The sequence below is a fragment of the Pristiophorus japonicus genome, chromosome 18 (genome assembly GCF_044704955.1).
Source record: "Pristiophorus japonicus isolate sPriJap1 chromosome 18, sPriJap1.hap1, whole genome shotgun sequence".
NCBI lineage: Eukaryota > Metazoa > Chordata > Chondrichthyes > Pristiophoridae > Pristiophorus > Pristiophorus japonicus.
In genome coordinates, this window is record NC_091994.1 from 12,960,696 (window position 1) to 12,967,530 (window position 6,835).

General features: G+C 43.7%; 1 non-coding gene across 1 annotated transcript; it reads right to left on the reverse strand.

Annotated features, from left to right (window-relative positions):
* Positions 1–6,664: 6,664 nt before the first annotated feature.
* On the reverse strand, positions 6,665–6,737 carry trnaf-gaa (transfer RNA phenylalanine (anticodon GAA)). The gene has a single exon. It is a non-coding gene; the product is annotated as a tRNA-Phe (tRNA).
* Positions 6,738–6,835: the final 98 nt, after the last annotated feature.

Genomic DNA, 6,835 nt, shown 5'->3' on the forward strand with positions numbered 1-6,835 from the left:
GTTTAAAACAAAAGGTACAAGGGAGAACTGAAAAATAAATGGGGGGGGGGGGGGGCAAAGAGAGTAAGGATAGATTAGCTGGTAGCATAAAAGGCAACCCAAAAGTCTTTTATAAACATATAAATACTAAAATGGTGACGATGGGACCAAAAAGCTGTTACGGAGGTTGTAGGTGTGTTTGAGATACTAAATGAGTAGTTTTTATGTCTTCACTAAAGAGGATGCTGCCACGGTCATGGTAAAGGAGGAGGTAGCAAATTGTAGGATAAAAATAAAGAGGAGGTACTTATGGTTGGCAGCACTCAAAAAAAGTCACCCGGTTCATGAGGGAAGTCAGGGTGGAAGTTGTGGAGGCTCAGACCACAATCTTCCAATCCTCCTTGGATATGGGAGTGGTGATGGAGGATTGCAAATGTTACAACCCTGTTCAAAAAAGGAAGAGGGATAAATCTGACAATTGCAGGCCAATCAGCCTAACATCAGTGTGGGGAAACTTTTAGAGACTTTAATCTGGGACAAAGTTAGTTGGCACCTGAAAAAATATGCGTTAAGTGAAAACCAGCACGGATTTGTTAAAAGGACATCATATTTGATTAACTTGATTGAGTTCTTTGATGAAATAACTGCGGTTGATGTGTATACGAATTTTCAAAAGGTGTTTGATAAAGTACCACATAATAAACTTGTTAGCAAATTGAAGCACATGGGATTAAAGGGCAGTGGCTGCATGGATATGTAATGGGCTAAGGGACAGAAAGCAGAGAGTAGTAGTGAACTGTTGCTTTCCAGACTGGAGGGAAGTGTGCAGTGGTGTCCCCCAGGGGTCGGTGTGGAACCTGTGCTCTTTTTCATGTATATTAATGACCTGAACATGAGTATGCAAATTTCAAAGTTTGTTGATGAGATGAAACTCGGAAAATGTAAACAATGAGGATCGGAATAGACATCAGGAAGACATAGACTGGTAAAATGGGCAGATACTTGGCAGATGAAATTTAATGCAGAGAAGTGTGAAGTGATTCATTTTGTTAGGAAGAATGAAAAGAAACAAATGGTACAATTCGAAAGGGGATGGTACGTACACAAGTAATACTTTGAAGATGGCAGGGCAAGTTGAGAAGGCTGTTTAAAAGGCATATAAATAGAGGAATAGAGTACAAAAGCAAGGAAGTTATGCTAAACCTTTATTTAACACTGGTTAGACCTCAGTTGGAGAATTGTGTCCAATTCTGGGCACCACACCTTAGGAAGGATTTCAATGCCTTATGGCGGGTGCAAAGGAGCTTTACTAGAATGGTACCAGGGATGAAATACTTTTGTTGAGAGACTAGAGAAACTGGGGTTGTTCTCCTTGGAGCAGAGAAACTTAAGGGGAAATTTGATGGAGGTGTTTAAAATTTAAAGGATTTTGGTAGAGTAAATAAGGAGAAACTGTTTTCAGTGACAGAAGGGTTAACAACCAGAGGGCACAAATTTTAAGGTATTTGGCAAAAGAACCAGAGGTGACATGAGGAAATTAATTTTTTACATGATGTATTATGATCTTGAATGCACTGCCTGAAAAGGTGATGGAAGCAGATTTGATAACTTAAATGGGAATTGGATGAATACTTGCAAAGGAAACAAAATGTTGGGCTATGGGGAAAACGGGGTCAGACGGTGATGGGAATAATATAACCGTGGCAATGACTGATGCACTCAATGAAGAGTTGAGTGGTGGCAGTGAAGTGGTTGGAAAGATCACACAGAAAGCCACCATCAAGGCTGTATATTATGCCCCTTTCCCAAAGGATAACTGTTTTGATCTCTGGCTTTGCATGAATTTCCACAGTACTATCTATTTAGTGTTACAGGCAGAAGTTCATTTACTCACATTACACATCAATCAACACATGAAGAACCAGTATAATAATTAGATAGGCTGGGCACAGGCTCAATGGGCCAAATGGCCTCCTATTCTGTATCATTGTATGATTTATGTAGCAACCTTTAATGTGAGAAAAACATCCCAAGACAAGGAAAACCCAACAGCCAAAGGATGAAAGATTACGAGGGGTGTCCAAAAGCTTAATCAGAGGGTTATCAGGAGAGAAGTGAGGAGAGGGAAATGGAGGAGTGCTTTATGGAGGGAATTCCTGAGTGTGGACCTAGGCATCTGAAGCCATAGCCAATTATGGTAGGGTGAAAGATGGAGAATGACAGCTTGTAGGAATCTAAAGCAATGGTGCAATATTGCTGCATCTTCAAAGTACGACACCAGGCTGCTGGGGGTGCAGGATCATCCCATATAGTGAGTCCCTGATGTACGAGGGGATGTCTATAAATGATGATTTACAAAAGTAGTAATCTCGGGATTGCTACCAGTGCCACGTGCTAGTCAGAGTAGGAATCGCAGGATAGCGCAGATGAATACGTGGCTTGAGCAGTGGTGCAGCAGGGAGGGATTCAAATTCCTGGGGCATTGGAACCGGTTCTGGGGGAAGTGGGACCAGTACAAACCGGACGGTCTGCACCTGGGCAGGACCGGAACCAATGTCCTAGGGGGAGTGTTTGCTAGTGCTGTTGGGGAGGAGTTAAACTAATATGGCAGGGGGATGGGAACCAATGCAGGGAGACAGAGGGAAACAAAAATGAGGCAAAAGCAAGACAGAAAGGAGATGAGGAAAAGTGGAGGACAGAGAAACCCAAGGCAAAGAACAAAAAGGGCCACTGTACAGCAAAATTCTAAAAGGACAAAGGGTGTTAAAAAAGCAAGCCTGAAGGCTTTGTGTCTTAATGCAAGGAGTATCCGCAATAAGGTGGATGAATTAACTGTGCAAATAGATGTTAACAAATATGATGTGATTGAGATTACGGAGACGTGGCTTCAGGATGATCAGGGCTGGGAACTCAACATCCAGGGGTATTCAACATTCAGGAAGGATAGAATAAAAGGAAAAGGTGGTGGGGTAGCATTGCTGGTTAAAGAGGAGATTAATGCAATAGTTAGGAAAGACATTAGCTTGGATGATGTGGAATCTATATGGGTAGAGCTGCAGAACACCAAAGGGCAAAAAACGTTAGTGGGAGTTGTGTACAGACCTCCAAACAGTAGTAGTGATGTTGGGGAGGGCATCAAACAGGAAATTAGGGGTGCATGCAATAAAGGTGCAGCAGTTATAATGGGTGACTTTAATATGCACATAGATTGGGCTAGCCAAACTGGAAGCAATACGGTGGAGGAGGATTTCCTGGAGTGCATAAGGGATGGTTTTCTAGACCAATATGTCGAGGAACCAACTAGGGGGGAGGCCATCTTAGACTGGGTGTTGTGTAATGAGAGAGGATTAATTAAAAATCTCATTGTGCGAGGCCCCTTGGGGAAGAGTGACCATAATATGGTGGAATTCTGCATTAGGATGGAGAATGAAACAGTTAATTCAGAGACCATGGTCCAGAACTTAAAGAAGGGTAACTTTGAAGGTATGAGGCGTGAATTGGCTAAGATAGATTGGCGAATGATACTTAAGGGGTTGACTGTGGATGGGCAATGGCAGACATTTAGAGACCGCATGGATGAATTACAACAATTGTACATTCCTGTCTGGCGTAAAAATAAAAAAGGGAAGGTGGCTCAACCGTGGCTATCTAGGGAAATCAGGGATAGTATTAAAGCCAAGGAAGTGGCATACAAATTGGCCAGAAATAGCAGCGAACCTGGGGACTGGGAGAAATTTAGAACTCAGCAGAGGAGGACAAAGGGTTTGATTAGGGCAGGGAAAATGGAGTACGAGAAGAAGCTTGCAGGGAACATTAAGGCGGATTGCAAAAGTTTCTATAGGTATGTAAAGAGAAAAAGGTTAGTAAAGACAAACGTAGGTCCCCTGCAGTCAGAATCAGGGGAAGTCATAACGGGGAACAAAGAAATGGCAGACCAATTGAACAAGTACTTTGGTTCGGTATTCACTAAGGAGGACACAAACAACCATCCGGATATAAAAGGGGTCAGAGGGTCTCGTAAGGAGGAGGAACTGAGGGAAATCTTTATTAGTCGGGAAATTGTGTTGGGGAAATTGATGGGATTGAAGGCCGATAAATCCCCAGGGCCTGATGGACTGCATCCCAGAGTACTTAAGGAGGTGGCCTTGGAAATAGCGGATGCATTGACAGTCATTTTCCAACATTCCATTGACTCTGGATCAGTTCCTATCGAGTGGAGGGTAGCCAATGTAACCCCACTTTTTAAAAAAGGAGGGAGAGAGAAAACGGAATTATAGACCGGTCAGCCTGACCTCAGTAGTGGGTAAAATGATGGAATCAATTATTAAGGATGTCATAGCAGCGCATTTGGAAAATGGTGACATGATAGGTCCAAGTCAGCATGGATTTGTGAAAGGGAAATCATGCTTGACAAATCTTCTGGAATTTTTTGAGGATGTTTCCATTAAAGTGGACAAAGGAGAACCAGTTGATGTGATATATTTGGACTTTCAGAAGGCTTTCGACAAGGTCCCACACAAGAGATTAATGTGCAAAGTTAAAGCACATGGGATTGGGGGTAGTGTGCTGACGTGGATTTAGAACTGGTTGGCAGACAGGAAGCAAAGAGTAGGAGTAAATGGGTACTTTTCAGAATGGCAGGCAGTGACTAGTGGGGTACCGCAAGGTTCTGTGCTGGGGCCACAGCTGTTTACATTGTACATTAATGATTTAGACGAGGGGATTAAATGTAGTATCTCCAAATTTGCGGATGACACTAAGTTGGGTGGCAGTGTGAGCTGCGAGGAGGATGCTATGAGGCTGCAGAGTGACTTGGATAGGTTGGGTGAGTGGGCAAATGAATGGCAGATGAAGTATAATGTGGATAAATGAGGTTATCCACTTTGGTGGTAAAAACAGAGAGACAGACTATTATCTGAATGGTGACAGATTAGGAAAAGGGAAGGTGCAACGAGACCTGGATGTCATGGTACATCAGTCATTGAAGGTTGGCATGCAGGTACAGCAGGCGGTTAAGAAAGCAAATGGCATGTTGGCCTTCATAGCGAGGGGATTTGAGTACAGGGTTAGGGAGGTGTTGCTACAGTTGTACAGGGCCTTGGTGAGGCCACACCTGGAGTATTGTGTACAGTTTTGGTCTCCTAACTTGAGGAAGGACATTCTTGCTATTGAGGGAGTGCAGCGAAGATTCACCAGCCTGATTCCCGGGATGGTGGGACTGACCTATCAAGAAAGACTGGATCAACTGGGCTTGTATTCACTGGAGTTCAGAAGAATGAGAGGGGACCTCATAGAAACGTTTAAAATTCTGACGGGTTTAGACAGGTTAGATGCAGGAAGAATGTTCCCAATGTTGGGGAAGTCCAGAACCAGGGGTCACAGTCTGAGGATAAGGGGTAAGCCATTTAGGACCGAGATAAGGAGAAAGTTCTTCACCCAGAGAGTGGTGAACCTGTGGAATTCTCTACCACAGAAAGTAGTTGAGGCCAATTCACTAAATATATTCAAAAGGGAGTTAGATGAAGTCCTTACTACTCGGGGGATCAAGGGGTATGGCGAGAAAGCAGGAATGGGGTATTGAAGTTTCATGTTCAGCCATGAACTCATTGAATGGCGGTGCAGGCTAGAAGGGCTGAATGGCCTGCTCCTGCACCTATTTTCTATGTTTTATGTTTCTATGATCAAAAGAAAAGCACTCGCCTGACTATGACCATTTGCTCCCAAATTCGAGTGTTTGAAAGCCTGAGAGGAATTTAAATTTTCTTCAATTAAATATTGGGAAGAGCAAAGTCATTGTCTTCCGACACCGCCACAAATACCATTCCCGAGACACCGATTCCATCCTTCTCCCTAGCATCTGTCAGGCTGAACCAGACTGTTTGTAAACTTGATGTCATATTTGATGCTGAAATGAGCTTCTGACCACATATCTGTGGATTAATACTGCCTATTTCCACCTCTGTAACATCGCCCGTCTTTGTCCCTGCCTCAGCTCCACGATGGCAGGACTGACATACGAAGAAAGACAGGATCGACTGGGCCTGTATTCACTGGAATTTAGAAGAATGAGAGGGGATCTCATAGAAACATATAAAATTCTGACGGGACTGGACAGGTTAGATGCAGGAAGAATGTTCCCGATGTTGGGGAAGGCCAGAACCAAGGGTCACAGTCTAAGGATAAGGGGTAAGCCATTTGGGATCGAGATGAGGAGAAACTTCTTCACTCAGAGAATTGTGAACCGGTGGAATTCTCACCCGCAGTTGAGGCCAGTTCATTGGATATATTCAAAAGGGAGTTAGATATGGCCCTTACGGCTAAAGGGATCAAGGGGTATGGAGAGAAAGCAGGAAAGGGGTACTGAGGTGAATGATCAGCCATGATCTTATTGAATGGCGGTGCAGGCTCGAAGGGCCGAATGGCCGGCTCCTGCATCTATTTTCTATGTTTTTATGCCATGAACGAATTGTTAAAAAAATGTCCACTTGATTATTGACCTCTTCGCTAAGGCTAAAGACTCTGTTAAAAAAATTTTTTCCTGATATCAGTCGCAAGAAATAAACTTTTAATTTCCAGTGACTGTTGTGGAAGCTTTTAAAAAAAAAAAGATGCTCTCTGTTGAAAATTGTTGGGGCATTTTGAAAGGGAGTGGGAGACCAGATTGCATTGCAAAGTGAAAAAGATTTGCCGAAACCCGGGATCGAACCAGGGACCTTTAGATCTTCAGTCTAACGCTCTCCCAACTGAGCTATTTCGGCTCCACGACGAAGAGCGGAAGATGCAGGCCCCAAGTGCGCGGGCCGGAGCCTCAGTCCTTCAGGCCGGCTGGCAGTGAGGCGAATCTGTGTGTGTGAGG